At 36.4% G+C, this 21295-nt stretch overlaps 1 protein-coding gene and 1 long non-coding RNA gene across 3 annotated transcripts in view; one reads left to right on the forward strand and one right to left on the reverse strand.

Moving 5' to 3' along the window:
- Positions 1 to 21295, forward strand: part of LOC129723798 (peroxisomal targeting signal 2 receptor) — a 216508-nt gene that overhangs the window by 144526 nt on the left and 50687 nt on the right. The window lies entirely within an intron of this gene.
- On the reverse strand, positions 6449 to 20084 carry LOC129723804 (uncharacterized). Its single transcript, XR_008727820.1, has 2 exons — positions 12545 to 20084; positions 6449 to 12415 (listed from the first exon to the last, which is right to left on the reverse strand). It is a non-coding gene; the product is annotated as an uncharacterized LOC129723804 (long non-coding RNA).

Raw genomic sequence — 21295 nt, forward strand, 5'->3', positions numbered from 1 at the left:
CACTACGTCTGGAATATCTCAGGGGAGTCACTTAGGATCGCTTATCTTCCTGCTATGTTTTAATGACCTAGTTTTTAAAGAACCACGGCTGTCTTACGCGGATGACCTCAAACTTTATCTTAAAGTTCACCGTTAAAGACTGTCACTTTCTTCAACGTCAGCTAGATAAGTTTTAATCATTGGTGGCAACGGAACCATATGGACGTTAATTCATCAAAATGATGGATGTTAATCCATATAAATGTTCGAAAAACCAGAATACATATTATATATACGCACAAAATCGAGCGCGTAAACCAAGTTAAAGACTTGAGAGTAATTTTAGATTCCCAGCGCACTTCACTATGACGTCTCACATTTCGTCTGCTGCCTGCCTCTAGAGTTTTGAGATTCATCTTCAGGACTACTAAAAAATTTACGGATATTTACTCCCTCAAGAAGTTGTATTGTGCGTTATATCGCTCTATGTCAGAGTACTGCTTGGTTGTCTGGAGACCCCTCATAACAACAACAGAATCTTGTATTGTGCCGTGTCAAATAAATGTTGTGTGAAAAAAAAAAAAACAATACTGTCAGTTCAACCGCACTTTTGGAGATTTGGTCTTCGTAAACTGCGATAGATGGAGCGCTCTCGTCTACCAAGCTTTTGTAGCCACTTATTAACACGTTTGAAGCCTCTGTCTGTCCGTAGTGGCTCGGCTAGGGCATTGTTCACCACAGACCTTTCGCGAAACCGCATAGACTGCCACGTTTTCTTGGAGCAGGTGAATTTAAAGTGCAATCACGTGCCCTGCGAAACAATTAGATGCTAAGATTGCCCGCTCAACGAACTAACTACGGTATTTTCGACGCAATTGGAAAAATAATAATAAAAAATGAAGATCTAGAAAGGACGAATCTGCAAAACGATCACGCAAGATTTCAGTTGTTATTTTGAAAGCAACACTAATGATTTCAAAGCCTTCTCGACATCGCATCACGATCTGCGAACTCTTAGCGTTAAATAAAAACACAAACATTTGCTTTACATTGCATGTTACATGTAAAGTATAAAGTGATTCTATTAAAAACTCGAACGAAAGTTGATAAACAAACATTTGCTATCTTGCAAACGAATGCAAGCTATGCTGAAAACACAGACTCATATCTTTATGATAACCGAAGAAATTTGAAGTTCCGCAATTATTGATTTTTATCCTTTGTTAGACTCGTTTATTAACTTTCTCGTGTTAACCACGTAAAAGACTCATTTGGACTTGTTAAATAGTACAAAACTCGTACCAATCTAGGAAACCCAGATTCGCGATCAGATATTTTGCAATCATCTGGTGGCAATGTAATACCTTTTCATTTTTAAGTGGGCAACGACGAAGGAATCGTCTGAACTTTAATTTGAAAATATTAAATAAATTGAACTTGAGATTCTAGACTAAAATAATTGAATTTTAAGAACACAAAGTGATATAAAAAAACGGTCATCTCAGATTTGTTTTTCAAAATAAGATCGATAGACAATTTGATTGCCTAAACTTTTTTCAAAATGAGATAGTTTTTTTTTACATAAGATAGATAGAGGATTTAGTTGCCCAAAACTTTTTTTCAAAAAAACCTTCAAAATCACTAAAACCACTATATTTCCTGCTAGACTCAATAGATTTTGCTGAAAATTTGGATAATCACTCTACCTTACCAGAACTACCTACTTTACCGAAAGCTAAGTCATTTGGGTAAAACGTTCCTTGATGAATTTTTTTTCGAAAAATACCCTCAAAATCACCAAAACTGCAAGAACTCGGGTTGGACTTGACAGATTTACTAAAAATTAGATTATCACTTTAGTTAAATACGAACTTAAGGGCAAGATGAAAAAAATGACAAATAGATTTAAATGATGAAAAAATTTTTTTTTCTTGGGAAATATTTGGCGATTTTCGGAGTGCTATTTTCTCTACAGAAAACAGTCCAAAACCCGAACTTAACATTTTATAAAACAACTAAAGAGCTTTTATTTGATTTCAAATCCAGATGCATCATTTGGATATTGATCAAAAAGAACTGAAGTTTTTCTTGACTTTTTCACTAGGTTTGAAGCAAATGTTATTGTTTGAGTTTCATGTTCATCTTTATAATTTGATTTGAATTCTTTGCTTTTTTTCTAGAATGTTGGCCAAAAAATCATATTCTGAACAAATTAAAGCACACAGTCCTAAGGAAAAAAACAAATTTTTCTAACAAAAAATTTTGCGTGTTGAAAAAAGTTTATTTTATCTTAAATTCAATACAAATAGTAATATAAAATTGCTCAAAATCAATAAAATCTTCTCCATTTGTTTTGACTGAACAAACACAAAAAAAAACCTGCAGAATTATTTATTAAAATAAATCTTTATTCTGATATTTTTAACATTTTGACGTAGGACTACGTCTAACCGCAATATATCGAGATACATTCTGCGGAAACTAAAACCAAGGTGTAACGTTGAAATGAAAGATTTCAAACGGTAATACTGATGTAACCACATGATGGATTACAATAATCAATATGTTATTGCATTGATAAAATGAGGGACAATTTTGTGATTCCTCAGTTATCATTATCATGTAATTGTTAAACAGCGAAAATTTCATAGAAGTTTCAAGGTCGTATTTTCACGAACAATGCATCAATCACACGCGAGCACGCCTGGCACAGACTTCATGAGTAGACAGTAGACACCAACTGCCTGCTGTGATATCCTGTATAGCAGTGGTAAAAAAAATTGACAGAATCTCTCCGTCTCAATAGGTCAACTAATGTTCGCATCCATGAGCCTAGACTATTTTGATGTCTTGAAGGTGAAGCTTTTTCGGGAAGTTCGTAATCACCTCCACTATCAGAAAATTTAACGTTCTGCTGTTAGAATGTTATTAAAACTGATGTCTTGAAGGAAATATGCTGGCACAGGCAACAGTACTGAACCGAGCAATGTATGAATAGAGCGCTGCGCTGGTCACTCGTCGTCTATCAGTGCAGTAGAACTCGATATTCATGTATCGACGCACAGTGGGGCGTGTTGGGTTAGGGCGTTGGTATCGTTTTGCGATCTGGAACACAATCAAATTGCCATTTGATTTGTTTATTTGAATTGTCTTCTTGTTTCGTATAGTAGCAAATATCAGAATTCAATATGATTATTCGGGTGCCGCAAAATACGCTGTGCCACCGAGGACAACAAAATTCTGTACGTGTCGGTAGAGGCAGATAGCAGGGTATATAAATTAGGTTCATTTTACAGATAAAATGCGTTGTTTATTTTTGAGCTCTACACTGTGTTTTTCTCATGTCTATTTTCAATTTTTTGTGAATATACATGTTTGTTTAAAAACTGTAACTCTTTATCGTTATTTTTTCCATGAACTTGTAACTGCAGCAAAATTTTATTACGTGACATCTTTTCCGCTTGATGATCGGAGAGTGAGCCATCGTTTACAGGACAAATAAATATTGTTTTATTTTTACTAAATCGTACTCAATTTAGGTCTGTATAGAAGCTTGCCTTTACGCGTATTGAAGAAAATTGGCTGTATTTGTATTAGAATGAATGGTTTTCATCAATGTTAAAATAAATAAATAATCATAATACAGACCCAGTTCGATTTTGCCAAACACGACACGGCAGAATATTTATGTTCCCAAGATTGAACCATGCCAAATATGAACGGTTCTCTTTTCATGACTTTTCCAAGTTCCAAGTCGTTTGAGGTGTCGCTTTATGAATTATGGCTATATACTTGATATTACTACCCGAGTAATTAGAGGCTTAGTACTACTTAGATCATGATCATTATATTACCGGCACATGTTCCGGTCATATTCCAGAAACCGTTTTACCGATTCCGGTCATCCGCTTCGGCAACATAAAGAACCAAAATACCCTTCTTTTGGAAGATGTTGAGCTTAAATTGGTTGAAATAATCAAGAAAACTAAGAAATGTGTTTAGACATAATCGCTCGTTTTTGGCACATGTGTGCCAAAATCTAACCGTGCCAAAAGTAAAACGAGCTCAAATCAAACAAAGCTTCAAAGGGAAATATATAACTATTGTAGTCCTACGTTAACTATGCGGTCGTGTCTTGGATACTACCTTCCTACTATTTGATATTCAATCAGTTGACAGCTGGAAAAAAAGTTTGTTTATGCAAATATATTGTCGTTAACGTGTAGAAAAAAATAGGAATAGAGCTTCAAATCTGTTTAACGATAACCCTTTCAATATGTTGCTAAAAATAGCATTTAAAGAATGTCTTCTAGTGATTTAGTATATTTTTTTCTTAAGTTTTTAAGCTATGAATTTTTCGAAAAAAAGCAAAAGCGATCAATGATTGCAGATTCTTTTATTGACAACCTTCAGAATTCCTTATTGCTTCTATCTGTACGAACTCCTTCAAACTAAGAATAGAGCATGGACAATGGATCCGTACTACTGGTTTTAAGAGATTCACCAACTAATCTTCCTCAATAGTTGTCAGTCGTTGAAGATCGTAAAGATTGGTTTTCTTAGATTTTAACGCAGGGTATATTTCGATTTGATTAAGCGCACATGTATTCTAGAAAAAGTTTCTACAAAAACAAACATTGCAAACAAACAACTACTTGTCATGTTTGAATGAACATTTCAACCAAGAATAGTTTATCATCCAGGTTCAAGTTTTAAATGTTTTTTTTTTTGTTTTCTCGAGAGGTTAGCATTTCTTTTATGTGTTTCCAATTTTAAACGTTGCAGTCAAATAATTATTTTGATGTTGGAGAATCTTACATTGCGAGCACCCCAAATAATTGAATTATTTATATACCATTCAGCTTTTCGCAATCAACATAAGAACACTGCTAAAGCGATTCCCATTGAATCGGTACGAAATTCTAGTTCGTGCTTTCTTGCTTTCCGTATAGGATTAGCAGGGCACCACTCGGAATGGGTCAAGTTCATTAAACGCACCGAAACAGCACATAAACGAATCTTAAATAATCACACCAAATACCGTTACTTGAAGCGCACTGGTTGACAGTTACGGAACAGTTAAACTAGCCCTTTCTGCTTCGGAACGGTTGACGAACGGACGATGATCATTAGTCATCAACGGCTGCAAGGATTTAATTCCATATGCAAATGAGCGACCACGGATAGCTTGATCCATCCGGTAATAAAGTACATTTCCACGTACAACGCTCTCTTTTCCCACGATTTGCCGGTGTCCTTGCAGTGAATACCAAAGAACTTCTTCTTCATTCCTAGAAGGCTCATCATCGTCGTCGTTAGCCCGGCGGCGTTCAAAAAGTAGCCAGTCCAGTTTTCCACCTCACTGCATTTTTTTCTCGGTCTCGACATGTATCACCACCACCACCCAGAAGACCGGTTTGGACATCGTCCTGCCGATGATAGCTGACGAGAAGACAGACCAGCTAGTCTCAGGCAAAAGGGTTGATGGGAAGCGAAGGGTGACTGAAAAGGTCATCAACGAATTTGCTTGTCGTCTTGCGTTTTGGGTTTCGCTACGAGCGGACGGCGTTGGATTGAAGGGGTTGATCTAGGAAGGGAAACAACTGGGTGTCGTAGAAGAAAGTGAAATAAAAGATGCATTTGTTTTGATTTTATTATCTGTCGTGTCGTTTTTTTTCAGTATTTGACGTTTGAATCACGTTGCTATTAATTAGAATATTGCAACTTAAAAATCATCAATTGAGTATTAATATTATTGCTGCAGTAATTTTTTACAGCGAAATTTATGGTGTTTTTGCTATATACATCATTAGGATCAGAATTCTCAAAGTGAACATTGATGCGCCGGAACCTGCGGAAGCATTCCACCACATGAGATTAACCTTCTTCCGCAAACAACCACTGTCCAAACCGGTTTGCGCTCTCATCAAGGGTCACTGTATTGCAAGCAACAAATATCCTGCCACCGGAGATAACATATTAAGATTAGACCCTTATACAAATTCGCCAGAGCGCCCGGCGAGCAACCCCTTTTTCCCATGCCGTCGTCTTGCGGGCACTCCGTTGGACTGTGTGAACATTTTCTGGACAAAATTCCGTCCGAATTCTTGTGACTAATCGAAACCGGTTTGACCGGTCCGGAGGTGTCCTTCTGAAAACCTAGGATGCGATTGACCAAATCTTGCAGAACGCAGGTAGTATTTTTTTGTTATTGCAACAGGGAAAAGGGGTGATGATGAGCAGCCGGTGAAGTCTCTGCCGAAGCATTGTGATACATTGAAGCTCGGTGTCAGTTCATTTGCATACCAAAGATCTTACAGGACTTCTGCTGATGCGGCGTTCTATGGCCTTCGGATTTATACGGGTTTTATCGAATAAATGAGATCCAAGTAGAGTACAGGAAGCGTGTATTTTGAGGTAAACAATATTTGTTTGCTAAAGGTTTTCTTTCCAAATTACAAACTCATCATTTGATCTGGGACTTGATGTGCGATTCTTTATTCCAATGATTTTAATAAACACACATTGTTTTATACACTTTTACTGTTTACTGGTTACTTCTAGTTTCTATTTTCGATAAAATTGCATCTGCCGTGTGTTGAATTACAACTACTGGTATTGGTTGTGGTTTAATTGATTCTGATAGCCATGCTTCATACTTTCTTAGATTAAATACTTTATACTCGCAACCATTGGTTGACATGTTATCATATATTATAATATTTTTCCTGCTTCCCACAATTACAATTAGTAAATCTTGTCAAAGGGTTTTAGTTGCAGTGCCGGAAGCTGTTATTATTTATGATACACTAAACATTCATATTTTTACTGATGCATTACTACCGCCGTTTTAAAGTATTCATCTTCCATCTTGATACACTTAATTAATGTTTCGTTCTACGTAATTTTACAAGGAACATTTTGCCGATGCTATGTTTACCTTCGCAAGCACTTTGGGGCTATGAACCGCGAACGGCATCAGAACCCCTCAGCCCGGAAAGTGAAGAAAATCGATGTAACTGAAAGAGTACTGTTACTTATCAATGTATCGTACCTACGCTGGTTGCTATTATATGATTAGATTACTTAATTCTGTCTTATTCACCTACTTTATCTGTGGCCGCGAAGAAAGCAAAAGATTATCACCTTGCTGCCTAATTGAGGATGTAATGTGATGTGCCACATTATTTTTTTTTTCGTATGTTTTGCGCATTTTCGCTGAACATTTGCTGTGCTGTGAATCTGGATTTTGACATTTAATTGCAGTTTTGATGCATTCGTTGTTTGCTCTGTGCTTCGTTATGTATGGATGGTAAAAGTGTTATCAAGGTTGTTGATCGCCGCTGGCCTGTGTTCTGATTTTTTTTTATAACTGAATCACCAAAATAAATTTTCGGGAAAAAAATTACATACTTTAACACACTTGATTTATGAACAAATATATGATGCTTGGACAACAGTTTTTCGAACTTTGAATTATAAGCAAAAATGGCAAAAGCGGTTTAAATCCTATTTTATAATGGGAGACTTGTGCCATTTTTTCACTATATTCAATTCCTAGGTGCTATTTAATTTCATGTTTAGATAATGCAGGTATTTTGCTACAATTAATCGGTTCATATACTCTTTATAATCTGATATCATTTCTTGTCTTGCTTGATAATAATATTCGTGATTTCATTGACTTGATGCATAATTATCATTTGATTGGTCGTTTTCGCCAATGTTGGCTTTACGTTGAAATATCAAACATTTAATTAAACCCAGTGCAGTTTATTTTGACTTTCCATGGTAAGTGATCAAAATTTAAAATGAAAAAGCTTGGTGCAAGCTTCCGCAATCGGAGCTTGGACGTCTGTTGGTTATACACAGACTTTCTAACCAACTGTTGGTTTACAGAACAATTACGGGGCTAGCGCTGCTATCCTGCTGACACCAACTGACTTTCCCGAACTAAAATGACCTAATTTTTTTATTGTATGAAAAATTATATTAAAGGGAATTGACTAGCAGAGATTAAATTTCAAAATGTGGCGGAGCATTGTCGTGTGACAAAAATATCTTCTGTGTTTAGTAATCTTGACGTTCATCCCATTCAACACGAAATCCGAGTTTAGAAACTTGGATATCTAACAATTCTTTAGTTTATTTTCTGATACGATATATGTTACACTTGACGCAGTGATTCACAGCTTTTAACAAAACATCAAATCTCGCGTAACTTTTCAAAAGGACCTATATAACTCTCTTTGTTTACTTTCTTTTTGATTAATAACTAAGTAGTTTTTACACTTTTCATGATACTCTTTGTATAGTAAGCTAGGTAATATTATAATCTGAAGACTTGTGACAAGAAATCAACGGAACAGAATGAGAGAGAAGAAAATCTCCCATTGCTACTTAGGTCCTCTTGAAAAGTTACGCGAGAAATGTATTTTAAATGTATCGAACATTCCCACTCCGAAAAGCGATTTTTTCATCAATGGCAACTCGTCAGAAACACGTGTACAAAAATTAACTCATTGAATAATAATATGTATAATTAAATGTTTCTAAAAGTGTTTCAGTGTATATTACACTGAAGAAAATAGTTTCGTAAATTTATATTAATTACCTTTTTTTTGATATATTAATTACCTTTTGATATATTATAACAAAAAAAAGATGCTTTTTCTAACGCAACATTTCTATTGAAAAAAAGTGTAGTTAAATGGTATATTGTTTGAGTAAATTACGGTGAAATTTTTCGATATTTGGTGAACGCGCCAACAGCCAAAAATACGGACGGTTACCATACGTATGAAAGCTATGTAACCATAAAATAATTCTAATATTCCAAAAAAAAACTTTTAATATCCCTCTGCTGTTAAAAATATGTTGCCATAAAGCATCCAGGTTGTTGAATCTGCCAATAACTTCAAGGGAAATACGGCTTTTTCAGTCTTAGGGGTGTATCAAAACGCTACTAGGTTTTATGTCCGACGTTTCGGCCTTTGAACTTGGCCTTCCTCAGGGGATCTACAAGTTTATTAAAAACATTTTATAAAAATAGTACATTTTTTTCCACTTCAAAAACTCTGACATTGTTTTTTCTCAAAAAACTTACATAAAGTTGTACCATTTTTCGTTCAGCGTACAAAGCTTTACGATAGGTTGTCATAGCTATCTATGGGATCTCTTTCAAAGTACCGTAAACTGGGGTGACTTTGATCACCGGGGTGACTTCGATCACTGTACCCCTTTTTTGAAAATGTGGTAAAAAAGCGCTCATAGTGCTTGGGATTTGTCGTAATCTACACTGATTGTGTGGATATATGTCTGCACTGCTACTACTCATTAAATTCCTGCTATTTTCACAGTGTTTTTCATTCTGAAATATTAATTGAAAATAAAGTGTATTTTTGGCAATTTTTGTTGCATACAAACAATCGGTTCAAGCAGATTCAAAACAACAAGTTGCAATACGTAAAGTTTTTTTATTTTGTTCCCAGATTAGTTCTTAAGATTAACAAATATTATAACAATGCATTTCATTGTTATTTTGCAAGTTTTTCCTCGAAGGCAATGTTGAGTCCCAATAATCTCCACAGCGTATTACATATTTCTTTTTAACAAAAACCCAAGACGTGAAGTAACATGCAAATTTGGACAATTGCATAAGTCATATTTCACGTGGACTGGTTTTTGATGATTTTAGACCACCTTCCCTCTCAGTGGATAATCATTCATATATTTACTAAAAATTTTGTATGAATCTTGGACATTCGCCAACATAAACTGTTCACGTAGAATGTGAATGGCCCCCAAATTGCTTTCCATATTTATGAACTCGTTTAAGTCGTTTTAGGCTGTTTGATTTAGTGAAAGTAGCAATGCGTTACTCCAAATTCATCAAAGTAATTAAGTGATCAAAGTCACCCCGGAATGATGATTGGTGTAAAACTTTTGGAGCATACTTAAAAACAGCAAAATTGTTACTAAACGTTTGAAGTAGTGACTGAATCTTTCTCAATGCATGCCAGTACTTATTTAAAAAATATAAAACAATTTTGTTTTCAGTATATTCTGAAAATATTTAAGATACAATCAAAAAAGTGATCAAAGTCACCCCAGTTTACGGTAACTATATTAAAACGTTAGAGTTAGTTTGAGCTTTAGAGATTACCTACAAACTTTTAACATTGTTTTTTGTCAGAGTTTTTGAAGTGGAAAAAAATGTACTATTTTTATAAAATGTTTTTAATAATCTTGTAGATCCCCTTAGGAAGGCCAAGCTCAAAGGCCGAAACGTCGGACATAAAACCTAGTAGCGTTTTGATACACCTCTAAGACTGAAAAACCGTATTTCCCTTGAAATTTCATGTTACAGTCGTCTTTAAATTTGAATCTGCCAATAACCATAACTTATACATGCTCCAGGCGAAGTGTAAATCTTATACAAAACACAAATGCTACACCCAACAACTCGTTTGGCTTGAAACTGCGAACGAATTCGAGCCAGCGAAACCGAAGGCCTTGAATCGCATCTTTTTAATTTGGGTTAATTATTTTTTTGCGCACATGACTTTTTTGTGCGTTTATATTCTAAAAGTTCCGGTCACGACTGATTTCACTAGTGGAAATTTATGCTCCAATTTTTACTTCGCTGAAAACTATAAACTATGCTTCACTCTCTGCATCTTAGTGATTCCTATTTCAACGGCTGAACTAGCTTCATAACTAAAGCATAGCCCTCAGCGATAAATAATGCATACGAGAGGCCGCCGCTTCCGACGGTGAGTCGACAGACGACTCGGACTATGTCAATCGATGATGCATCTTCGCCGTACGGATATCCGAAACAAAGAGGAGCGCGCGAAAATATATTTAATTTACTCGTTTATTTCGAATGTTCATCGGCTTCTTCGATCAATCAGTAACGCATTGCGGTAATAAATTGCTCTCTCTCTTTTGCTTCGTTTTCATTCATAAGGAAATTAGTACACGATCATTAGCATCCATTCTTCCGAACATCAAAATCATAAAACAGAAAACGTTCATTAATCACATGATGAAGTTTCCAAGGATTGCAACGATTTTTATCGAAAGTTGGTGATTATTCTCATTCCTTAGCGGCATTTAATTCCTTGTTCAACAACAGATTGACTCGTACAGCATTATGGTGGTCTAGAAAATTTGTTTGCAAATCAAAAAATTGCTCTCTAACAAAGTTCAAAATTCTGTCGATTTAGGATATAAACATCTTACATACTTAATGCAAATTGCTTATGGAAAGAATAGAGGTGTTTTTTTAAGAACCAGTTTTAGTATGGCAATCATCTTTATGGCGATTGTACGTTTGGTAAATATTCGTATGGCTATCGTATTTATGATTGTTGTTCGGTCCCTCTAATTCATTCCTCCTTTACATTTGTTTGAAACTTTAAAAGAACCAATTGACGATTGAATGAAACTTTAGGAATATCCAATATGAATTATGAATTATTTATAAACAGTGATTTTTTTTAAGAAATTAGGCTATTCATTTTTGTGCGCCTAATCACAAAATCATTGCCCAGCTTCAAAACCTTGGATCAATCTCATCGATACATTGTAATGCTTTTTTTTTCTTTGGAACACATGCCATATCCACTGCTGTAGCAAAAAGTAATCTATCACAAATTTTCCAATTTAGTTTCTACAATGCACTAGGCTAACCAGTATTGAAAACAGATTTCAATTATAATTCATTACCATGCAGCATTAAATTGAATGTGGTAGTCTTTGCGATTTGCATGCTGTTATAAGGTGTTTACACTAAAGTTGTGATTTGCATTGCGCGTATATTTCAAAAACATTAACTACATGTCTAGTATATTGAAAATGTATCTGCTCGTTATTTATATGCTGTGATTTCACTGACGTAACAGTTTACATTATCATAATTCACGTCCCTTCGAGTGTCAATCCGCTTTCTGCACCTTTCTCTAATCCTAATACTAAGAATAGAAAGTTATCTTTATCATTACACACCTCCCAAAGCGCCATGTCAGCAACACATCATTAATTATAACACTACTTTCGTTCCGCTCAACACTACTCCACGCTTAACGTCACTGCGAGCCACAAACTACCCGTCAACTTTATAATTGCACCACCGACCGACTTCTCGAAATTGCCACATTGGCACACATCCTGACTGGCCACTCGAACGGACAGTACTAAACTGCCCATCCAGCACAGAGCAAATTGCTCCGAACGATTATCGCCAGCTGGACGACAATAATCATCGTCGTCATCGTCATTGTCGAGGTCGTCGTCCCTATCCATCGGCCAGTGGGCATCAACAGTTGGAATCTGCTGTTGTTGCTGCTGCTGATGTTGCAGCCCGAGCGGACCATGATGGCATCCAGACGACTGTAATTGAGTCGGGAAAAACTCACCAACGTGAGCCGGACTGGACATACGGTATCGGAGATAGACACGTGCCCAGCCGAATCAGGTGGTTAGGTTAGTATGGTTTAACTTAGAGACAACAGGAAACAGTTGTGTGTACAGATATTTACACAATCTATTAGGCACTTACGCTTGGCGCGCGGCAGATGCCGCGTCTCGCATGTTAATCACCTTGAACCGAACAGCTTTCCTGCAGGTGGTAACCATCTCTGTTGCTAACGGCTATTCCAACGGTCGAATTCGACCGTTGCAAACAGTTTTTGTAAAGATTTTTTTCTTTATTTGTGGTCAGATTGTCAAGAAGTCTGATATTTAAATGCGACCGTTTACGGTTGGTCTCGTTCGTCTAATAACACCCTTCACGGGAGCAAATCAAAAATTACGCTTCACCACGTAAAACCGGTACACATTCCGCACACGCACATGCTCAGGCAATCATGCCGAAGAAAAACAGCATAAAAAGTGAGGTTTTCTTAAGAAAGAGAGCGCCTTCGTGGAAAAATATACCAAAAAATTTCGAACCAATACCGTGAAGATTTCGACGCAGTAAAAAAACAAAATGTTTCTTAGTATTGGAAGAAAACCATCTTCAGTACATAAACTACGGTTAAGAAAAAGGGTTTGTTTTTTCATCCCATGTGCGAATCACAACAAATAGGAAACTTTCCGCTGAAAGGAACTACATAGCGAGCGAAAAATCCTGCCCCTACCCTACTGCCACCCGGAGCGTTTATTTTTTGCACCCCTTAACGCCAAAACGGATCCTGCGATTGGGTGTATTTTGCCCACCCATACAAAGCTACCGAGCGTCGTCGGTCGCGTGCTATGACGCATATCTGACGCTGTAAACCATCATCGGGAGTATGCGCGCGACGCGTCACAGAGTAGGTATCCCTTTCAGGAGGAAAGACGTGTAATCCCCTCATCCTTGGTGCTTCTGCATACATCTTTTTCGCTGCGCTGTTGTCGTCGACGCCACTGGTGACAGTGAAAACGCCGTTCTGGGAAAACTTGCAATCCTTTCTTGGCGGGAAGTGTTGCTAGAGTGTGTGATTCTAGTCAGAGAATTCGAGATTGCAGTTTTTCTTTCTCATAATATAAATCTATTATTTGCTCTTAACCAAATGTTTTTTGCCTTGCTTCAAAAATACCTATATTAATTTGTTGTCAACAATTGACTGCTAAGCCGAACCCAATTGTTGATACCATCGACAGTCGAGCTCTCCCACCCAATTAATTTGTTGTATTTGAAAATTTATGAATTGGTTAGTTCAAAAAATTACAGCTCAAAACTGCAAATAGACAAAGTTGAACAGCTGAGCTTAAAAAGAAGAAATATATATTAAAAATAGAATTTATGAATTTTTATTTTAACGTTGTAAAATGCAAATTTACTCAGACATTACTCTTTCTGATTTTATTTTTAAGGTTAACATTCATGCTATTTTTTTATTAAAAAGAGTTCCTTGAATTATGTATAAAACCGAATACAAAATTTTCAGCATCACGATATCAAATTTAAATTTTATGCTATATTTTTATTATCATACCCTCCCAGCTGGTCTCGAGGTACGATGCTGGCCTAACAAGCCAGTCGTCGTAGATTCGAGTCTCGACTCGTTAGTGTCAGTAGGATCGTAGCGCTAGCCCCGCAATTGTCCTGTACACTTGACAGTTGGCTGCGAAGTCTGTGTATAATAAACAGAAGATCGAGTTCCGAATCGGAGTCTAGCACCAAGGCTTTGCTATATTATCAGAAACTTCATTACAATCTTTTTTTTTCTACATGCATCTTTTGCAATTACTAGAAATTAATTAATATATTGCAAATCAAAGCGAAATAATGGAGTCAGCAAATTAGTACTTATGAGGTCATTTCTAAAGGCTCGCCTTAGCACTTGTTCAACCTAATACCTGTAAATTCTTGCTCAGCGAGAACTTGTCTTGTATTTTTCTCTGGTTTGCTCTATGAGAACAAAAGGAAAAAAGATATTCTCGTATGAATAATGCTTCCATATATGTTATTAAATCTCTTTGAGATCTCGAACTGATCACTTTGTTTAAATGATTTGTTACGCGAGTTTTGCAATAACAAACAGGTCCCTTCAATTCTGGTAACGTAAATTTTATCACTATGTTGAATCCAAAAAAAAACCTAAGAAGTTTTTTATCTACAGTCAGGCTAGTCTTTTCTCCTCGGAAAAATACTACCGTGTAGGAGATTGTCTCTCACTGCGTAAACAACTACTCTCACACTGCTGAGCAAAGCGACGCACTTGCTTGAAAAGAGCAGCGAATCATGTGTATCTGAGTTACTCAGAGTAACTAATATGATTCGTTCTAATAAATCTGAAGGTCATTCCACTGGAGCTGCACTTCTAGACATAGAAAAAGCATTCGACAGTGTTTGGCATAAAGGTTTGATAGCCAGAATGTCCAATTTCCGTTTTCCTCTTTACATCACAAAAATGATACAAAGTTACTTGACTGACCGCACTCTTCAGGTTAACTATTTGAATAGTAAATCTGATAGATTGCCCGTTAGAGCTGGTGTACCTCAAGGAAGTGTCTTGGGCCCAGTGTTATATAATATTTTTACTTCTGATCTTCCTGATTCACCACCAGGATGTGAGAAAACTTTGTTTTATGACGATACAAGCATTTCCGTAAAAGGAAAAAGCCTTCGTGTTATTTGCAGTAGACTGCAAAAAAGTCTACATATATTTTCTTCATATTTGTAGAAATGGACGATTTTTTCTAATGCATCAAAAACACAATTATTTTTCCTCATAAACCAAGAGTTCCTTTTCTCAAAACCACTAATAATCATGTTGTTAAGATGAACGGTGCAATCTTAAATTGGTCTGATCAAGTTAAATACTTGGGGCTAATTCATGATAAAAATTTTACCTTCAAAGAGCACATTGAGAATACCCAAACAAAGTGTAATAAATGTTTGTATCCTCTTATCAACAGAAATTCTAGACTTTGTCTCAAGAATAAACAAATATTTAGACCAGCAATCTTATATGCAGTCCCCATCTGGACAAGTTGTTGTACAACCAGAAAAAAGATGCGTCAAAACAAACTTCTGAAAATGATATTGAAGCGTCCTCGCTGGTTTAGTACGAATGAACTACACAGGCTTACTAATGAGGAAACATTAGAAAATATGTCAAACCAACTTATCAATAAGTTCCGACAAAAATCGTTGCAATCCTCAATTACAACGATTAACTCACTTTATGATCAGTAAGATAGGTGTAAGATTAGATTAAGGTTTAATTTTAAATTCCTTTTTTTTCTTTACAAGTAGGTTTAAAATTTTCCTACAATTATATTCACTTAACTGCGGAAGCAATTACAATCTTTTAATGAAATGAAGCTTAAAATATATGTAAAAGTGTTGATATGTCACCGTTTGTGGCAGAACATACAATAAAAATTCTGAATAAATATTAGTAAATAATCAATTCATCACAAAACAACCCCCTCTATTAAAAAACAATGTGTATCTGAGGAGAGCGAAAAAAAACACCGGTGTGGAATCTGAAATAGTTCTCCAGAGAGATAAAAAACTGGTGTGATCTTTCTCAAAAGAAAGGACAACCCAGTCCACACAAATGGCATGTTGGTGACCTTCGAAAGAAAATTCAAATTCGTACGAAGAATATTTTCTGTAAATGGTCAGGAATGCTGAAAAAGCGTCGAAAAGGCGGGGCTTAGGCTAATGACATACTGAGGCGTCAAATGAAGCGAAGCGTTTAGCGTATAAGAAGCGGATAAAACAGAAGCGTTGGGTGAAGCTTCCTATGACATACTGAAGCGAGCGTGGCAAATGCGTTGTGCTGTCATATTCCTAGATTCCAGCAGCGGTTTTGTTTAAAAAAAAATGAATTCGTCCAATGAAGATTTGTTTGCTTCTTCAAGCACGGTAAATCACGTTTTTAGTAAACATAGAGATTTTTTATGAAGTAAAATAATATTTCTGAAGTCAGTTGCGTTACAGACGTAGTAAAAAATATACGAAATTAGTCTAAATTTTAAACCCGCTAACCCCGAGTAACGTTTAACTAGTTTATGATATCTGTTAGGCTTTGAATAACCCCTGTGACCACAGCTAGTTACTCAGCGGCTTGACTTTTTCGACCGAAAGGTTCAGCATGTTAGGTATGCAATATCAATCAAAAATACCAGTGTTTTTTTCCCGACGACCTGAAAATTTTTCCCGATAATATTTTCTATCCGAAAAATGATCTTTCTTCTTTTTTTAAGATTTAAGACCAAAATAAAGCGAAATATAAAGCACCTGGTGATATCAGGTTTAATCGGACATGGTATTACTGCATTAACATTTTTCAAACATTTTAACATTTGCTAAACGAAAATGTATTCTATTTGCTTTTTTCAATTACCAAACCCAAACAAAGCAAATATAAAGCACCTGGCGATGAAAGATTTAGTCTGAATATGGCATTACCGTACGTATACGCGCGTCAAAACACTACTCGTTCTGTTTCGCCGCCTCTACCGACGCGTCGTTGCCGCTCGAGTATGACCGGTTTGAGCGTTTCATATAGACGTTCGAAGAAGTAGCTCGGACGCCTTTGCGACGAGTAATTATCACCTCCATCTTGATGAACCAAATAGGAATTTGTCACCAATTATTTTTGGTGACCTTTGTAGAAAAAGATTCATTTTTTTCGATACTGATTATAGATTATTTAATAACGGTCAATTGATACGGAGAATCTTGTGAGACAATACTAATCGAACGTTGGATGAAGGGAATGTGTAATATTGAAGTAATGTTTTCTTTGTTATTTGATTGAAAAGAGATATTTACATAAATTCATGTGACATTGTAGTAAGATATTTTTTTAAAAGGGCTACATATTCTATAACAACATTTGACATATATTTCCTGACAAAAGTCACAGTGATCAAACAGTGATATTTGTCGGTCAAAGCCTGATGTTTACTTTTCCTTATATCAGCTCAAACCAAAAGAGATGATCACTGTGACAACGCAAATAACCTAAAAGTTTTTTAAGAGGTTACACCTTCTTTCAAACATAACTGTTTTTGTATATTTCCTCTCGAAAGTCACAGTGACTATCTGGGAAAACTATTTCTCTGGGCAAATATATTATCACCGTGACTACTTAATGAAAAATATACCCTTGCTTCCGAAGTAATGTAATTTGGTCTGTGATTCTTTAGAGAAAAACTTGTAAATTCTAATTCAATTGTCACAGAGACAAAAATTAGAAAAAAATGTTTTTAATGAAATCTTTAAAGACTTTTGTGAAAACAATTGCAAAAGTTTTTCTAAAAAAAGTAATAGTTACTCAATTACAAAAACTGTTGCCTCATTTTTTTTTCTAAAACGTTTGGAGAACAATATTGAGACCAAAGCCTTATTTCATTTGTGACTCTCGTGCGTATTGTGGATACACTCAATAACTACACAACGGAGATCACTGCAATGCTTTTACTGTGTGTCTCTTAAGTAAATGTCAAAGAAGGAGAAAATCTAGGCTGGAAATTGGATACCGGTGTTTACTTTGCATCTCGAAACTGGAACAAAATAATTCCAGCCACCCGTCACGCATTTGCTCTTTGAACTCTACCGAATTGATCTCAGCAGTGTACTCCACGGCGTTCTTCCGTGTATTCTCTTTAGAATGATTCATCACTCTTCTTCCGCTCAGCTGTGGTGTAAGCAGCAAGTGTGTTAGTTTCTCTGCGAGCAATAAAACACAGTACAGAAATGAAAAAAGTGTAGCGCAAAAAATTGCCACACGCAGCTCTCATGCTGAACAAGAAGTAAACGGTAAATATTCATTCAGCTTTTCTCCCATGTTGAAGAAAATACCAAGCATGTCTACAGTTAAGGTTGATTTGAGTATTTTAACGAGAAGGTAATTTTTAAATAAGATTGAAAATTATTACTTTTGCAGTGTATTTTTTCGTTAACATACATTATTTTTGATTGTTTTTTTTTTTGATTAGTTTTGTAGTTTTCTAGTTATGATTTTTCTAACAACGGAATTCGCGCCAACTCGACCGGGTGTTTGCAGCACTCTATTCGAATCCGTGAATGTTTGAGCCCTATCAAACTAAGCAACTTTGCATATTTCATTTTTGAAAAACGTATCTATACTAATAGTTGAAAAGGGCTGAAGTATTTTCGATGGATACATCTAATTAACACGAGAGATAAAAAATGTCAAAAACAACTTTTAGGTAATCGTCTGAGTTTTCATTTATCAAAAACAGGTATTTGAAGTCCACTCTAAAAAATTGGTTTTGAAGAACAACAAATTATTAAAAAACGGCCCTCAAATCTTTTAATACTTGAATTTTTTAGATGAACATCTAAATATCTAAATTATCTAAATTTTTTTGAAAGTTTCAGGATAAAAGGAAAAGTAATGCCCATGAAACATTTTCAACGTAAAATATGTTGACCGTGAAAAAATTCGTGTTTTGAAAAATTTCATTTGACATAGAACAACAAGGATTGAACAAAACGATTTTGACGGATTTCCGGTCGTTAAGTACCAATGATGTCGGATTTAATTCTGGTTTGTATGCAATATATAAACCAAAAAACAAGGTGTCAGAAAAAGTTCTTCGGGTTGCAAAAATGTACATTTTGACGCATACTCCTAAAATCCAAGTTCTCAAGTAATACTAAAAAACTAGGATAGTCCTCCAGTAAAATGAAATCTGTTTCGTCAAAATCAATTCATTTTTCGTGAAGTTATGGCGATTCAAAAATTGACAAAATGTTGCCTGTCTCAATCATTTTGTCTACTCCCTGAACGTCTCTCAGCAGGTTCGGCTCGGTTAGTTTTCAATGGATTTCCTTCGTTCTTGCAGCAATCAATTCGAAAGTCATCTGTGCATCCACTCTAATGCAGAAAATTGTAATTTCATTATTCGAACTATTGAAAATTGACAAGCCTTGTTAAAACACAGAATTCGACCTCTGATTATTCGCTTAATGCTTGCCTTGCCTAGCCCGGTCGATAGAATTATATAATTAGAAAACCGGAAAGGTACTATTTGGTTCTTATAAGAGCCTGCTTCTGCCTTAACCAGTCATATTAGTTCTGGATAACGACTAGGACAGCCCAACAGATGCAGTGGATAGCAACAGTGGTAGCTGAGTGAGTATCAGCAGCGCTAGTGGCACCACCAACTGCGATAGGTGCAGTGGCATTTTCTCTACAAAAAAGTTGCCTTTGTACGGCAGCGGTAGCCGTGGTGGCAGAGCCAGCTGGTGCAGCAATACATCCTCTAGTAAAAAGTGGCCCTTGTGCGGTAGTGGGCAGCATCAGTACAGTAGTAGGTACATCAACCGACTTTTACTTTGTTGATTCCTACAATGAAAAGTTGCCTTATTTAGACAACAAACTAACGTTCATGGGTGTAGCCAGAATTTCAAATAGGGGGGGGGGCAAGCTCTTCAAAATTTTAGAAGTAAAAAAATGGTACACTAAGGTCGCTTTTTACGCGGTTGTTTTTACATGGGTCTTTTTACGCAGCTTTTTTTACGTGGATTCCGAAACTAAAGTCGCTTTTTACGCAAGGGATACGTGCCGCGTTAAAAAAATGCGTAAATTCCGGAATCCGCGTAAAAAAACGCTTAAATTTCGAAATCCGCGTAAAAAAACCGCGCAATTTTTTTTTACGCGGATTTCGAAATTTACGCGTTTTTTTACGCGGATTCCGGAATTTACGCGTTTTTTTAAGGCGGCACGTATCCCTTGCGTAAAAAGCGACTTTAGTGTGTTTTGAAAAATAGAAATAAATACTAGTCTTTAGTGATTGTTACATCAAGGCAACCAGTGAAAAGTTGTCCTTGACATCAGAGTGGAAAATTTGATTATTCTTTGTCCAAGCCGCAACCGGGAATTCAAGATATGATTCACAAGATGATTTTACAGCGGATAGTGGCCCAGCAGCAGCAGCGTCAGTATCAAACCCCGCAGCAGATTTTGGAGTCCCTCTCTTCGAACATCATCGAGTTTGTCTTCGACGAAGAAAACGGAGTTACGTTCGGACGTTGTTGTTTAACCGCTACCAGGACCTTTTCGAGAACGATGCAGGCCAGCTGAATGATGCGGCGAAGGTACGTTTACTTCTCTGGAAGCTGGACACCCATTCGCACAGCCGCTATCTCAACTACATCCTGTCAAAGCTTCCCAAGGACGTGAAGATTGAAGACACAGTCAATATTCTCAATAAAATCTTCGGGCATCAAACGTCAAACGTTCCGGAAGAGGTTCATTTGTCTTTTCACGATTGTTGTTGACCATCTGCCGATGAACACTCAGCAAGCAGAGAGCACTCAACCGCTGTTCAAATATTGTTGACCTCAGCCAGGTTTTAACCCGACGTAATGTGCTGAACGAGCGTTCAATCGTGCATGTTTCCATGGTGGAGCAAGTGAAATTTTAACTGCTTTCTCAGTCGCAGGGAAGAAAGAACGGGCTTTTGCTAGCAGGTCTATAAGATCCAACTCTTCCAAATTCTTACGATCTGCTCTCATACTGCTGCAATGTTAAACAAAACTTCCACCTCTCCAACAAAACTGTCAACTTCATAAAAAATTACTCTTCCAACGACATGCGTATTACGTTAGCGGGATAGAGCAAGGACAACGCGTAGGCAGGTGCACTATTTTCCTCGAACCGTGTTTCCAGTGAGGTTACAAGAGAATGTTACTTTACACAGATGTTTCTATGGGCTAAAGATGTCGTTTTGTGCTATTAGAATTATTGAAAACAAAATTTTGCACCAGTGTCAACATTTAGGGGGGGAGGGCAACGCCCCTCCCCCTGCCCCCCTCTGGCTACGCCTATGCTAA

This window comes from Wyeomyia smithii, chromosome 2 (genome assembly GCF_029784165.1).
Source record: "Wyeomyia smithii strain HCP4-BCI-WySm-NY-G18 chromosome 2, ASM2978416v1, whole genome shotgun sequence".
Classification (NCBI taxonomy): domain Eukaryota; kingdom Metazoa; phylum Arthropoda; class Insecta; order Diptera; family Culicidae; genus Wyeomyia; species Wyeomyia smithii.